The 16,752-nt window shown below is 36.6% G+C and overlaps 2 protein-coding genes across 4 annotated transcripts in view; one reads left to right on the plus strand and one right to left on the minus strand.

The window, feature by feature from the left end:
* The window catches only part of LOC118277937 (semaphorin-1A-like), an 84,526-nt gene that overhangs the window by 55,351 nt on the left and 12,423 nt on the right, over positions 1 to 16,752 (minus strand). For all 3 annotated transcript variants that reach the window (XM_050698733.1, XM_050698734.1, XM_050698735.1), the window contains exon 2: positions 1,676 to 1,738. The gene's annotated coding sequence lies outside the window, so the exon portion shown is untranslated. The remainder of the gene's footprint in view (positions 1 to 1,675; positions 1,739 to 16,752) is intronic.
* Positions 16,365 to 16,752, plus strand: part of LOC118277953 (major facilitator superfamily domain-containing protein 12) — an 81,248-nt gene continuing 80,860 nt past the window's right edge. The window contains exon 1 of the mRNA XM_050698738.1: positions 16,365 to 16,383. The gene's annotated coding sequence lies outside the window, so the exon portion shown is untranslated. The remainder of the gene's footprint in view (positions 16,384 to 16,752) is intronic.

Raw genomic sequence — 16,752 nt, forward strand, 5'->3', positions numbered from 1 at the left:
TGTTACGTGGCGTGACACCATTTCGCAACTCGATCTAGAATGCAAATTATTGTATTTCGTATGCAATTATTATTTTACGCATAAATCCTTAGTTAATCCTAACAATTTTTGATGAATTATTTATTAGTCGTGAACTATGCTTAAATTCTGTCGCCGGTTTGTCTGCTAGAGTATGTTATAATAAACTAAAGTTTTCCTTAACTCATAGTTAAGAATTCTCTTAGGTAATGATGTCAGCCGCTCGCCTTGAGCTTACATTCCGCCTCATTCCACGGTGCACGTGAAAACCTGCACAATTATACATTTGCTGCAATTGAACGTATGCGTCAATCAACTTTAATAGTGAGCGCGAGACCACGATTCCTCAGCACTATTAATTTCGTAAAATGTTCGTTTGTTCATTATTCCATTGTTATTGCTAAATTGCTAAACCAACGCAGGAATTGCCACACTTGGACTTGTTACGTTTCCTGGTATGGTGTAGAAATACAAAAGTCGAATGACTTTTTTTAGCAATCCAAAATCGATTTTTATTCGTCAGGCTTAAGCGGACTCTAGGCAAGTCGGCGAGAGCTAAGGACCCATTCTGAGAAGTTGGAATTAATTCTAGGTTGAGTTGAGATAACGCCATTTTCCTTTCAACGCATACAGTTTTATCTCCTTTGTACTGTTTACAGTTGTCACTTGGCGGGAACTTATTAATGTGATGTCATCGCGTCTCGAGTGGAGCCAGTTTCTGAGATATAACAGACAACCTTTAATCTCCCAAACAATAAGAGTGAATGAGCACGCTTGCTTGATTCACAGAAATATTGTCACTCAGTCAAGCGGAGATTTATTTGTGTTGAGGTTGTTGTAATCCCAACTAGAATTCAGACTAACTGGACCATTCCAAAAACGAAATATTTTCTGTGAATATCGCCAGATGACATAAGACGTACTAGACGAGTCTTATAATCTGTTTAGTTATCAAGCGTAAGTGGAGGAATAGAATAGACCTTGAAGGTGTTATTTTTTGGACGCGCCGTGGATTAGCGGAGGTGCGTAGGCGAGGCGCGGACCCTCGGATTACCTCCCGCGGACTTATGAATGAACAGGTACCTCTGTGGCTACGCCCACTGGCACTTCTAGTTTATCGGCGATTCTTATCGACATTACCTCATTTATTATATTAAGTAAGAATATCTACTGAATTGTTGTGTTATGTCGCATGTGCTTTAGTTACATGATTGTAAATAACAAAAATAAATCTATTTTTATTCCATATCATAACGGAAGTCTGACTGAGATAAAAGTGACAAGGACATACTGTGAACTACACATGTTTGCACAAGGTCAGGGAAGTCCCCTGGTAATGAGAAAAATATATATGTATGGTTTTTTTTTTATTTATTACTCAATCATAACCAACATAATTTTCTCGGAAAACGTAAGCAATAATAATAGGTCAAGTTATAGAGAATTACCTCAATGTGTTTTGTATATAAATGCACGTAGTACTTAATTAGTATATGTTAGTAGTAATGGCCACTATGACACTATTTGCCCCGATATCAACATTGCGGTGGGTTTAATATTGGACTGGACCAATATTAACATAATAAACTACGCGGTTTAAACAGAAACAAAAGTAAATGAAGGCAATAGAATTAGCCTACCAAACTACTTTACTTACCCATTACTTGTGAATAGGGTACTGGTGTTGTGGCATTTATTGGCTGATATCGCACTGCTCGTACTGTAACAAATGAGAAAATTAAAATTATTATGTGCCTAGTGTAGCCGTTAATTAGTTTGACCAAGAACCTATTTGTTCGGGTCCATTCAGCAACGGGTTTCGTGACTACTGTTTTATTGCACTATATTTATACGTTTTATCTCTGTCGCGTACGAGAAAATGTCCACACAATAAATATCCTAAGTTTCCATACAAGATGGTAAATGACGTGACGTCAGTATTGTACATTTCGGTCGCAATATGGCGGTCGGTCGTGTCGTCGAAGTGACTTTGACAGATGCGACAGGCATGTCGAAATCGAACCCCGTTGAAAATTGACGTTCGCGCTTTTCAGAACTTCGTAAACCAGAGTTATGTGATTGTGACGCAATATTTAAATTTTTATAAATGGAGGCCGATGTTATTTCGTAAACATGGTGTTATATATTTATGAAGAGGTATGATTCGCTAATCGTGGGCGCTTTTAAGATGTCGAGGGGTCAGTGTGACTCCTCACTTGCTATTGTGCAATCTATTACCTAACAAGGGTCAGGCGAGTCGGCCTCATCTTCACCATACGCCACGAAGTATGGCGCGAACACAAACAACTATACGTCTATGTCATAAAGTTGTATCGAGCGTGTCATGTGCGCTGTACGTTTAAGATTGATTTAGAAATATTGGCTCGCACTGTTTGTGTGTAATTTTTGAGCAATAGAAATGTTTTATTATTGTTTATTTCAATTCTAGTAAAAAAAGTCCTTACTCCATTTTATTGGAGGCGTCATATAAGTTGGTGGAATGGCCGACCATAAAATGAAATAATTTTCTTGTGCGAAATAAACTTTATTAAGTTGCCATTCTGAAAATAAAACCGTTGACCCGAACACCGTCGCAGTCAAAGGCTAGTTAATTCGCATAAATCACAACAGCGTGATTACCGCGCCATGTAATTAAAACTTTTTTGCAGCCACTCTTCCCACTCAATCAATTTTCGTATTTTAAACCTGTTCCGTACCGTTAACTAATTTTCCTTGATTGTTTTTATTATTTTAACGTTTTAGAATTAACACAAATTCTTTTCTTTAGAAATAATATTGAATTGAGTTTGAAAATTAACCGAATATTGAAATCGAGGTCTTGGATTTAATTCGCAGCTTCAAAAACCTTAGAATGAGACACGCAGTAAGATCTATTGATCAAGAATATGAAAAAGATCATCATAGTTAAAATAAAATATAATACAGTTAATTTAACGCATTAAGTTTTAGAGGACTATCATTGATCTAGTTAAACATGACGCTTAAGAAAACGACACGAGGTTGAAACCGATGAACCAAAAGAGCCATTCAACAACTAATACAAAATTAGCTTTTCAGCGTTTTTACAATACAATAAGTAATGGTACGACCTACGCATGAAAATACAAAGACGTAGGTCTTCGATGAAGCGATCAATCGATGTAATTAGCTAGATAATTACGTTATTATTCCGTGAGGCGCGTGCTAACCACTGACACAATGAACGATAAAAAGAAAATCTGACTGACAATACTTACGTAACTGTTGTTAGCACTCCTACGGTACAAAACAGTAAAAGGTATTGTAACAAAGGTACTCACACAGAACAGAACTGCAATACCTTGTTAGGCAACTGTCGTTTTCATCTCGATACACGTTGTAATCAAATTTAACGGTTATTGAAGCCGATAAAAGTGACCAGCTCTCGTGACGGACTTGTGAACCGAGGCAGGACGACAATACTGATTATTATTTATTTCTAATAATTTTATTATTTATGTAATTGACTGATACGGACGACCGAGTACGTTGATCGATAATGCTCCCATTACTCAATGCTTACAGCAAAACCAGTCTCAACCAACATTGGCCAAATACACAGGAGTGCATTAACTAAATAAAATATTACAGTTACAACATGTCTGCTCTGTATACATTAAATACTTGTAAATGTGTGTTCGATATCGCAAATATGGCGATCCGATAAAGTCCTTTTCGTACTATATGTAGGTGACACAAAAGTAAAAGTTGCTTACACAAGCAATAATTACACGTACCTTGACTTGTTGAGATTATATGCGCCGGATAAATATATTATTGTTATTATCACTAGCATTGTGAAACGAGAACCTTCATCAGCGCTACTTGATGCCTCAATGTCGAGCTCTGACGGTTCAATTACTGAACAAATAGAACTCCGATTTGTAGACGTATAGAAATATCTACTGAATGCAGTAAAGATTTACTAGAGAGGCAATAACAAAGTGTTGGCAATCTTTTCTTATTTACACCTTATTGGTTAACGTTTTGTAAGGTAATGCGATTGATTTTATCAGGTGCTATTTGTTAACCAATTACAGTGTAACATTACTAGCAAAATAGCACATTCTTTGAAATTACATAAAACATTATCAGAGAAAACGTTCAGATCTTTGAAAAGTACGAGTAATGATCGCCTTGGGATATGGTCTAATGGTTGTCTTAATCGCTATCCGCAAGAATATCGAGGTGTAATTAACATTAATCACAGAGATGGAGGCTTCCAGGAATAATTGTGATCATCAGTCGGAGCTGACGGCGGCTCGGTCGTGTGGACTGATGTACGGCACGGACGGCCGGCGCGCCGGTTATGAATGACGCTGTGACAAAAGAAACGCGCTGCAGATGACGCTGACTAATGGTCGTGCACTGTTTAACAGAGACTGGCTGCTGCGCCGGTCTTTTATCTTCACGACTAATTAACCAACAATGATCTAACGTATAAACACGAACGTGGAACAAGGCTCGTATCGATTGATCGTAGATCATCGTCAGAAAGACGGAAGGAACAAATATTTCCTAAGCTTCACAACAATAATTTTCATATTGTTTCCGTATTTTTTCTGCTCAATTTATTGTGCTGACATCGCGTGACGGAACCTAGCGCCGTGCCTGGCTCTGCCGGTGTCCCGGCGCGCCCGCCGTCGCCGCTGTCATGTCTCTGGTCACGCCAGCCCTCCTCCACTGCGCTATGCGGAAGGTATGTGCCAGATTAATACAGGCCTAAAAATGTTATGAGGACTCATAACTTGTGATTATGTTAAAGTAAGTAATAAGCTATTTTATGAGGTCAAAACAAGTTTTATAGTTTGTAAAGTACTCGTGTAATATGTACTTACTTTTATTGTCGAACAAATCCATAAAAAGCGTATCCTGCTCATAAAAGAAAGGCGCAAATATGACAAGGTGTTCCATACTGGCAGCGAGATCTGGTTTCGCAACTTCCTTTTTGGTGCATATCGTGTCTAAACATCGGCTTCCTATAACTGTAGAGTAGTGGCAACTGTAGTAAGGCAGCTGCGTGAAGCCGGCTCTCGTAAATCAGCGCCTGCGCATCGAGCATCTACCAATAGAAGGACGCGTCGCTAACCCGCGACATGTGCACCTGCCGCTGAGAGGAAGCTCTAATGAAGCCCGATACATCTTGACTCCAATCTTTGATAGTAAAAGAGCCTTTATTATATTATTGGATTTTAGAATTATACTACAGGTACATATTGGAACTCGTAATACAATTATCAGTCTGGTTGTAGAGTATTGCAGGTAGGAATTCAATATTGTATTTCGAGACGTTCAGAATATTAATATCAATCAGGTAAATTGTCTACATTTTGCAAGATATTATAACATAGGTAATATGCGATTCCATTAACGTCAGCTATTGTTCCAATATTACGGACAATTCAGTATCCGAATGAGGATTTCACAAATCTATACAGCATTTCTTAATGGAGTTCTCCAGTTCCTTTCAATGAATTTAATAATTTACTTACTCGCCACGTATAAATTGAATGTAAGAAGCGATCCGCGGGGCATGTGTGCGGCAGGGAGGGCTTGCAGCCCCACAAACGATTAAAATTCAAAGCTTGTAGAAATGTAATTACTTCTCAGTCTGGTCAGAGTTCCGCCGACTTTTATTCAGAGTAATTAAGTTTAATGCCGGTTTTACATCCCGACTCGAGTTTAGAATCGTCTTTCGAATGAGTCAGATGATCTATCTAGTGATCTTCATTAATATCATCATTAAAACTGCGTAATATCTCGCTGGGTATATTCTAACGTAACGAAGTTCCATCTGGTTTGTTTGTGAGCTCGCATCTGGGCTGCAGAGTAGTTATATGTAGTATAAGACGGCTATCAGGCAGCAATCGCGGTATTGTTCATCCTACGTTGTTGCTCAGGTGTTTTCGCCGCACAATCAGCAGTAAAAAGGAACGGAGCTTTCATAGAAGATATTGTGGACTGTTTTTATGTTCCATAACTGCTTGTTTCAAATTTTGTAAACTGTGTAATCTTAAGATTTTGAATTAATTCTTCCCTTCCATTGTAATGATAAAGTAGGTATCTAAACTGGCGCCGAGAACTTATCTTACGCTTATCACAAAAGGACTTTGAAAATTATTTTGCTTGAACAATGGATTAATTTGTTAGTTTATGTATTAAATAATTCAATTTCTAGATAGGTTATCTAAATGGAGTAACTGAATGGGTAATGAGTCATAAGTCATTTTGTGTCACAACGGAAGCTTGGTCAAAGTCAATGGTTCATGTTCGCAGTTTTGTGAATCACTTCATGGTCTGGTACTTACTTGTGTAGGTACCTCGTATTGTGAGGGGTAGGTTTAGAGATAGTCTTATTTTACGTCTGTTATCTGTGACACAGACACAATAGACTAAGCCAAGAGTACAGTTGCGCAACATTTTGGGATAAAGGAGATTTACGTTCGTGAATAACTCTGCCACGTGCAGTTTTCTTCTTTAGATAAGCAACATAAACATGACGTATTCTCTAGGGAACACACTAAGAATGAATCTGAGAGTATTTTTAAGTACTTAAGCTATCTATTAAAGTATTTTTTTGTAAATAAAACAGAGGTACACAAGGAGGTTTGAGTGGGGAAATGCGAACAATTTGAGCGAAACGAGAGGGAGTATCAGAGTCTTATTGACTAAAAACCATCCCGTTTCTACTCGTAACCGCTAGGCAGCCCGCAGCTCCGGGTCAGTATCAGCCCCACTGGGTTCCAACTGTGGTGATCTGATGGTTCTTTGCACCATTGTGGGTTGTGCACTTCAATAAAAATTACTGTACAGATTTAAATGAAAAGTAGGTAACGCTTATCGCATACATTACATTATTTGTTTACGAAATTAATTGGCAGCGTACCAAAAGATATACGAATGTACATTTGAATGAGACTTAAATTCTAAGAAATGTTAGCACTAACCTAGTGCATGTGTACATTACATATTTAACGAACTAAATCATAGCATTTATTAGCACGTTTTACACTGTTAATATGTTTTCTGGGAAAACGCATGCTGTTTTGTTCTTGGCAGGCTCACGCTCACTAGTACCTACATATCTATGTACGTAAGTCCACATTATTTACACCAATGCAATGTTTAAAGTAGAATAACAAATACAATGTGCGAACAAAGTTTAAATGGAATTTTCTAAGAAACTTCAAACGATAAAACGGATTCTTGTAGCTGAAGAACTCTTGAAAGATACAAGGCGTGTTGGTAATTACATAAGAGGTAGCTACTGTGTTAGTGCTACTTTAACCGTACTGCGCGAATAACTGAGTACTTTTTAATTGTAATGGGAATTAACATTAATAATGGCTTCGCTATTCATCATGTCATGAGTAATTAGGTACGCTTAGTACTTATAATTCGTGACACATTACATTTCTAAAGTCAACTGAATTGGAGCAAATGTGTTTGAGTTATAAGTGTAACTTGCCGTACTTTGAGTTGCTGAGTCATAAACTAAGAACAACGGTTTACTCACGTAAATATATTGAGAAAAGCTCTACTAGTTTCGAGTCATAGAGACTCTTCATCATAAGCAGCGTGCGCAGACGCGGTGACGACACGCAGCCTACTGGGCTACTTATTACAAAAATATGCCGAGTCATTACTTTTTTAGGTTACCAAAAGTTTATTGGGTCCGAAAACATTAACGAACTTTGACTGCACATGCCGTGCAACGGGTAGCGGGTTCGATTCCCGGAGCACGGAGCCACTCTTTATGTGATCCACAAATTGTTGTTTTGGATCTGGGTGTCATGTGTATGTGAACTTGTATGTTTGTAAACGCACCCACGACACAGGAGAAAATCCTAGTGTGGGGGCAACGTTTAAAAAAAAATTCGTCAATGTAAAAGAGTTATTGAATTCAATATTTGTGATAGAAGCCATTCAGAAAGCATAGTAAAGAATTTGTGCTCTATTACTTAGGGCTCTTAAGTCATATTAAACTTACTAGACTATATCCAAAGAAATGATACCGGCCATTACTATTCAAAAGACAGCCATTCACGACCAATGGGCGTTCTATGTGTGTGTGAACCACAGAGTAATGATAAGTCGCCACCCTAAGCTGTTCCATTGTGGCTGCTTGATGTGGCACTCAGTTGAATTGAAACTGTATCTCGTACCGGTCACTGAAGGCATAAAATAGCCATGGTCGTGCGGCGTGCGCACAGGCAAGCATTAGTAAATCACTTGATATCGATACTCGATAATGCTCAATAGGCCGTATCTACCTAAATTATAACCATCTATAAAATAATCACACGCCATTTTTGACTCTACCGTGACTAGGATAAAGATCAAAATATTATGCATAAAATGAATGATGACGGTAATACGAACGTTGGTTATGCATTTATCTGGTATTTACTTTATGATTGTCAACGATAATGCAGTGTAAGTACAGTATAGATTTATATTATGAGGATTAAGTAGACAGACATTATATACATCGTGCCATGGATTACACGAGCCTACCTGTAATTTCTAGAATACATTCTTTAAGATTATATCTTATACCTTACTTTACCTAGTCATTTAATGGTTTATAGTCCTTAGCAACTGTTTTTTATACAAAATCGTTACTAAGGAATAGTTCAAGTGTAGCATTATGGCACGTAGGTAATGCTAATGCTTAACCTTTACTTAGGAAATCCTTCTGTAAGACTTAAAATCATAGTAAAGTGCAGTCTTTACAAATGTTTCTACATGTGGGCATGGACTGGTCAAGAGATGACTAATAGTTATTGTACATCGCTTTACATTAACGGGGACAAGAGTATATCAGTAAGGACCTTAGCTACGAGTAAGAACGCAAGAACAAAGTTCATTTGCCTCGCTTAAAACAGTAAACACAATAAAACAATAGATAGGTAAAATAAATAAATTAATAGGTGCACAAAATGTATTTAAAATCCTATATCAATAGCTCGTAATCTTATAAATGACCACAAAGCTTTTAAATTGCCTTCTTGATTAATTCTAAGGTAAATTGAAAGATAAATTGCAATAATTTCAATGCCAGCAATCACCATTAAGAACAAATACACATTTAATGATATAGAATACCACAAACGCTCCATGTTATTGCAAAGTATTTTAACTATAGTTAATTAACCGTGAGTATTAATTATTAATGAACAAGTTAGAAATAAGGTTTAGGAGACAATAGTAATACGTTGAATGCCAGATTATAACTTCGTTCCTAATTAATCAGTCTTACTGGGTAACGATACGTGTATTACCAATTAAAATGGCTGCTTTTAATGATCGTTCTATTAATTTTCTGATTCGTTAACTACATTGAATTACTTTAAAAGGTTAAGGTTAGATACATATTCCAAAGCTCATCTGTAGTAGCTTCGGTGTCAGACAATCTCGTAAACTTCTTAAATCATGTTTTTAATATAAAAATTAAAAATATTGATATTAACCCAAATTATATTTTTTTATGTTATTGCCGGTAAACGAGTAGATGAATATCCTGATAATAAGCAATCACCGTCACCTATGGGCAACCGAAACACCAGAGGTGTTACAAGTGCGTTACCAGCCTTTCGGGGTTTTTAAGGGTTGTTGGGGAATAGGGGATTGCAAAGATTAGGAAGGGGGTAATTGGGCCACCCGTAACCTCACTTACACAACGAAAACGTTGTTTCACGTCGGTTTTCTGTGAGGCCGTGGTATCACTCCGGTTGGCCCATTCGTGCCGAAGCATGGCTTTCAAACGCGTAACTACTACATCAACGAAAATACAGTAACTTGCAACACCCATTCGTTTTGCAAATTCACTAAAGTCACAAGTTTTATGTACCGAGGGCCAATTCTATTAACATGTCATTAAATGTCTGTTAAATCGTAGGAAAATTCTTGACGTGAGATTAATTGCTGTCAGAAGACCGCTTGGCGACTCATGCGCAGGTGCGTTGCGTCGCGTCGCGTTGCATAACACTCGTGCGCATTCCTTAGGCTTAGGGTGGCCATTTGACAGGAATTTCCTGTTATATTATGACGGTATAACATAATTCTTGACATTTAGTAAATTGGTATTACTGCAATGTCGAAGTAATTAGTGGGTTGTTCAGAACTACGAGTACTAGTAGGTATTATTAAGATCAATTCAGATGTATAATTATGTAGACATTTAGACTTTAAATAAAATGTATCGAATGCTTTTTTTTATTGGAATACAATAATTCGCCTGTATTTAAACTGAGAAATGTTACAGGGAAAATCACGAACAAATATAATTATTGTATGTTTTTTCGATAGCATTTAAAATTAAAATAACCTTACTATGCATTTATCATTGTGTTGTAACTTACAGCAAACTCATAAATAAACGTATAAATTATTTATTTATGAACAACGTAACCAGATTATATTATCTACATAGTATAAATAAAGTAATAAATGTTGTATTTATAATTCAAGAGCTTTAAATATAAAAATATGTTATTGTGATGTGGCAACACTGCGGCCACATGCGAGACCGTATTGTCAAAATGTAGATATTGTACCGTGCAACAATAAAGCAAAAAAAAAATACTGTTGTGCCGCTGTGCCCAACAAAAAGTTTTTGTCACAAAAGGCCGCATTAATTTCGAAATAAATATTTTTGTATATTTCTGCACTACGTAATCTACTTATGTTTTACGTAAAAAATGCTTTGATAGATTACTGCTTTATTTACTTTTTGCTGAAAAAGCAATATTAAATTTTTCATCAGGCAAAATGAAGATTCCTTTTTTTTCATCATCATAATCATATTATCAGCCATTAGAGGTCCATTGCTGAACATAGGCGTCCCCCAATGACTTCTAGATAGGCCGATAGATAGATAGATTTCCCTTTCATTTGCCTTATGGAAAATTATTATATCTTTAAAGAAATAACTGAAAATTTTACATGGCCAGATACTACCAGATACTACTGCTTTATATGGAATTCCAGATTCTCTGCTATTACAATAAACTTTTGAACAATTTTGAATTATGAAGAAGTACTGTTGGCTATGAAAACTGGAACTGCGTGTCGTGAACCATTTTAAACCGTAAGAATAACTTGTTCAACGTTCCATTAGCGGTTTTCTGCACATATGGACTGTAGCAAAAGATGAAAACTGTATAAAATTGTGGGAACCATGTGGGAAAGAAGACTGCCACGTTGGGTGAGTGGTCGCAACAAGGGCTCTCGGGTTCGATTCCCGGGTTGGGCAAAAGTATCACTGGGCTTATTTCGGTTTTTCGAAAACTTTTCAGTAGTAGCACGAAGTCTGGAATTGTGCCCAGTATATAGGCTCACCTCCTATTACATGGGGCTTATAACACAAATGGTGAAAAGTGGGTATACATTGTATAGCGGCATTACGTGCCGTAATGTGTACTTTTGCTTACCCCGGGATAAAAGGCGTGACGTTGACGTTGTCATAATTTTCTCGCCTGATAACATAGACATGCATTTGCTTACATGATAATGTAACAGTAAGATACAGTTTGCCAAACAGCAATGCTATTAAAAGCATTTAATCACCACGCTTGCTCATTGCGGATTGGCAGTTTCAAACTTATAATCAATACAATAGGCTACTGTAGGAAACTAGTCAAATTCAATACTTTTTTCGAAACGTCAAAAACTATATTTTCTATGAACTTTGTATGAAATAGTGCGTTATGACGTCATAAGTTTTTGACGTCAAATAGCAGACTTATTTCTAGAAATTTAGCTAGAAAAAATTTAAAATTAAATAGTTCATCAAATTTATGAATGAGAGTGTGATTATTTTTTAATATTTTATTGTATTGAAAAGTTGTAATAATTTATTTTTGACCGAGGATAATACCCAATTAAATTATAGTTTCTCATTGTATTGCTTTTACTCATCTGGCTATAGATTTGGCTACTAAAGATAGAATTTTGTCACTTTTTGGCTTTAACTTATTAGCTCTTGCCACGGCTTGCCTTAGCTTCGCTCACGTTCTTGTGCAATAAAAAGTATCCTATCACTCAAGTCAGCTCTTTTGTAGTATTCCAAATTTCATCAAAACCCGTTCAGTAGTTTCAGCGTGATTGACGGACAACCTTCCAAACAAACAAACTTTCACATTTCTAATATTACTTATTGTTATGATGCTCAACTAAATCTAGCGACAAATACTTTTCACTTAACTACCGTGGTGGATAAAATTAACTTCAAAAAGCTTTTTGGAATCGACCTTGATTATATTTTTAGCTACACTCAACAACATTTCTAGGTATTTAGACTACCTAGTTAATAACTTTGATAAGAAATAACTGTTATAGATCTTTTTTAAGGGGGGAAACTCATCCCGACTCTTACTTACTAAAACACCGTTTCTACTCCTGCTTTTTGAAGGAGCCTCGCTAAGAAGCTTGGGTCTGCCAAGCACAGGTTCGGGCTTGTTATAGATCTTAGCAATACTATTTTCATTGAATGCCTTTGGTATTCCATAACTTAGTATATTCCATAAATATAGGGATACAAAAGCTCATGTTAATCCCTGAAACGCAAATTGTCCAATGGTGAAAGAATTTTCCAAATTTGTTCCGTAGTTTTAAACGAACAAATCTTTTTCTGTATAATATTAGTACCAATACTATAATTAATATTAATAGGTACCAATGTCGTTACAGCAGTTAATAAACAGTTATAGTTGTTACGTATACTTCAAGATTGATTTTAATTATCGGACATCCCACTTCTTTAATTAACTAAGTAGGTAAGGCCAGCGTTTCTAATAATAGGATTGAAATTTTAGTATAATAGTAATTGAAAATCTATTTCGGATTGAAATCGGAATGTCATCGGCTGATAATGTCATTAACACTAAAGGGTCTCAAATTATAATTGATAGCGAACCTTTTGTCAAATATCGGACTTAGTTCCAAATTCTGCGCTATTATTTATTAGGCACTAAGAATTTCGATCATCGAAAAAATCTAATTGTATTTTTTCCAGTTCTCGATTTCGCCGATAAAATTAAGAAACAAATCAATAGATTGAAGAAGAAATGAGCACTGACCCGTTTCATTATTGACGGACATATTGTAGGTATCTATGTAATATAATATCGTAACTTAAACCTGGCCTTAATTCTTGCTTAGTCTTTGTTATTCCAAGTTCCACTGACCTTGTTTACTTACTCATGCGATACTAAATGTAGCACCTCGACGTACGTGCCATAAATAACACATACTTAATTACTTATTCGTAGACGAAAGCCTCTAAGTAGGATACACATAGGTACATGTACAAAGTACATACATCAGGTATAGGTATTGACACGATTTGGAGACGGGAAAATTCTGCACAATCGTGGACAATAGGCTATATAAAGGTAGGTACGCATTTGAACATATTTAAGTAGGCAGTTATGTAGGTACTGTTTCTCAAGCCATTCAAATCACTTAGCCTTGAGCTCACAGACAGCATGGCCCCATCCGTACGATGACATGTTCCGATGTAGATATGCCCAAAATAAACATGCATGTTATCTACACAAATTAGACGCTCTCGTATGTATGTATGTACCAAGGCAGTTAAACCACAATACATGTCTTACTCACAATGGGATGGGTCTCAACAATCACTGTTCAATGTTGTACCCGTTGACCTTAAAGTGTCCTGCGACCATATAAAAAACCTAACATTAATATTCTTGATTAATACATCGACGTTTAATAGAAGACTTAATTAGTACTCATTGAAATTCAATGTCATAACTCTCAACTTTTTATACATAGGTTACAAAACTGACTAGTTTTTTCCTTAAAAGTTTTTCACCATGTTTGAGAAACTAGACACTTTTCGGTTAATCGTAGCGAATCGATCTTAAGGAAAACTGACACCGGCGAAGGCTTGGCTCGGCACTAATCGATTGCCAATATTGAATTATAAGTTAGTTGCACTGAGAAACGTTATATTTTACGGTTAGTTTCGTTCTACACAGCAATTCCCTTTTTTGCTAACCAAACGCATATAAAAAGTGTTCGGTTATGAAAATAGAATTTTCTATTTACTTACTGCGTTTACTTCGTACCTAGAGTAAATAAGCGTGAATGAATGTCAACAGGGTTACAGTGGGGATGTATTTTAATAGTTTTTGTTGAGAATAAAGTTGTATGGGTCGTTTAGGTAATTTATGGCAAATGACCACCTACGCGCCACTAATCGCTTAGTTAAACATCGCTCTGAAAGCTGTAGTTTGTTATCTGAAGTTTAGCACCTCCAAAGTCGTCGCTATCCAAGCAAAAGGTGTTACTTTTAGCTCCATCTATTCGTCCAAATGAATTATTTACTCGGCTTTGTTGAGTGGAAAGAACTCCTCACTTATCCAAGTTTGTTCTTGTAAACTACGCCGGTACCTAGCATGTGTATGTGCAAAACTATTTATAAAATGAATATTTACTCCGTTTTGTTTACGTTCAAATAGAAAAAACGCTACTTTTAAGAATAACAAGGTATTCAAAAGTACAAAGGGTTCTTAGAAAGATCTGTTAAAAAAACGACGAAGGACGAAAATTTGAATAATAAAATATAGTTACTTAATTACAGTCCGCCTTTGGACATTCTTTGCGTGTAGGTACGTTGTTATTTTAATAGCGAGTTTCTCTAGAAATCGTGTACAATAAAATATATTCTATTCTGTTGTAATTAATCAAATCACAAATGTACCAGACCGAATGAAGAAATATTATATTTTTAGTGTACTAAAAATGTATTAAGCTAAGTAAATATTCCACGCCTGAACGACCTTTTCAATTTGCTGCACACTTATATTAACTTGAACAAAAACAATTTTCTAATATCAATAAATTGGAAATTTTGTAGAGACTTACGAAGGGTTGAAGGAGACCAATAAACTAGCCAATTAATAACCATCTTGTAATTCAGTTTGGAACACAATAGAGAACGCTAGCCCAGCGGCCATTGAGACAACTAATTGCTAAATCTGTGTACTATATGAAAATTAATTTTGAACTTAAGATGTGGAGCACGAACTTTCAAGGTTAGCCGTTGATTAATCGCGGTTTAACTTGACTTGGCTCGACGCAACACGCAACATTCAGATGAATAATCCAAGGGTGCTCGTAATAATAGACAAAACCTTGCCTTGCGCGTGATTATTCCGACTTACATACATGCGTACGTATAGTACGTACATGCGTTTGATGATTGAGTAATCACACAAAAAACATAATTAATTGAACCACAAAAATACTTCCTACAAGGTACAGAAACCTTCAAATGTTGTGTGGTCTCGTGACCGTATTTTCAATCACATTCCCTACACTCTGAGTACGAGATTAAAGAATCAAACCCATTATGTTAATACTGTACATTAGGATTTATTTCTCCGTTGCGTTCTCTGAGGTCCTATTATAGAATCAATAGTACTTAGTTCGATCTCAGTCCACAGTTCGTACATTTTACTTTCACCGAGCGGTATGTAAATAGAGCTTGTTCTCTACTGTTGTTTGTGTCGCTCCGATATTGTTTTCTAAATAGATGCTTAATAACAGTTACGTTCGTTGCCCCGGAAACAATATTAGTATCGGAAGACTTGTGTGCTCAATATATGAACGTTGTAGAGTGAATGTTTTCATAACTAGCGAACAGGAACCGGCGGGGACTGAATAATCTATAGCGAGTATTATAACAACTGTGTGATGATATATACACTTGCTGGACGGACAATGTGGGTCGGATGACACCGCGCCTAACCCACCCCTTGAACAATAGTCTCGTTAACTTCAACAATAACAGCTCACCTGCGCCCCGGCTCTGTCCGTCTGTTATAATCGAAGAAAAAACGAATCAAACCCTTTCAAATAGGTGCCTATGACCCGATATCGTTTATTTATGGTCCATTTTGCCGGACGGGTGACATTTAGCTTGGTCGCGTTGTCACAACCAGCCTATTAAGTGTGTGTGTACTTTATCTGCGTATGTGTGGAGTTTAAGCTCGATACATAAACTAGCATGTTGCAGACTCGTTGTATAAACATCAAGTTTTATTGCTTGGCTGTGTTCCACGCACGAACGTTAAACCCGCTCGAGCCCTGAAGCTGTTAGTATTTGCAGTATAGTTGGCTGCGAGCTGCGAGCTATGTAACGTGTAGCGTGTAGCGTGCAACGTGGTCGTGGTCTCGTCGCATCAGTATGCAGCGCGCGCGCCGCCGCGTCCCTCTCTCCGCTCGCTAGGCTTTCACGCCTAACGCACTCGCTTGTAAGGATAACGTTACACTGCCGACTACGCGTAAATTGTAAGTATTCATTATGAATAAACTTTCTCTTCATTAACAACTCACTGCAGGATTTGCAGCCTCGATTTAGTTACATAAGTACCACTTAGATCCATTTAATGGTAGTCTATAACAAATGCAACACTAATCCGATGTAGCTCTTTAGCTGAAGCTTTGAGGCCAAACAATAATTTTAAGAGATAATTTTAAGGACATTACCAAACAATTTGACTAAGTCACGTAAAATACTTCATAGAGACTAATGGCTTAACTTTGGTAAAAGTTAGATAGTTGTTCGGGTCAAGGTTTATTTTTAATTAACATAAAGATTTTACCATAAAGAGTTAAACTGAGATTTAGAGCAGTTTTATAATGCTTGTATGAATCAGA

Source organism: Spodoptera frugiperda, chromosome 15 (assembly GCF_023101765.2).
Source record: "Spodoptera frugiperda isolate SF20-4 chromosome 15, AGI-APGP_CSIRO_Sfru_2.0, whole genome shotgun sequence".
Classification (NCBI taxonomy): Eukaryota; Metazoa; Arthropoda; class Insecta; order Lepidoptera; family Noctuidae; genus Spodoptera; species Spodoptera frugiperda.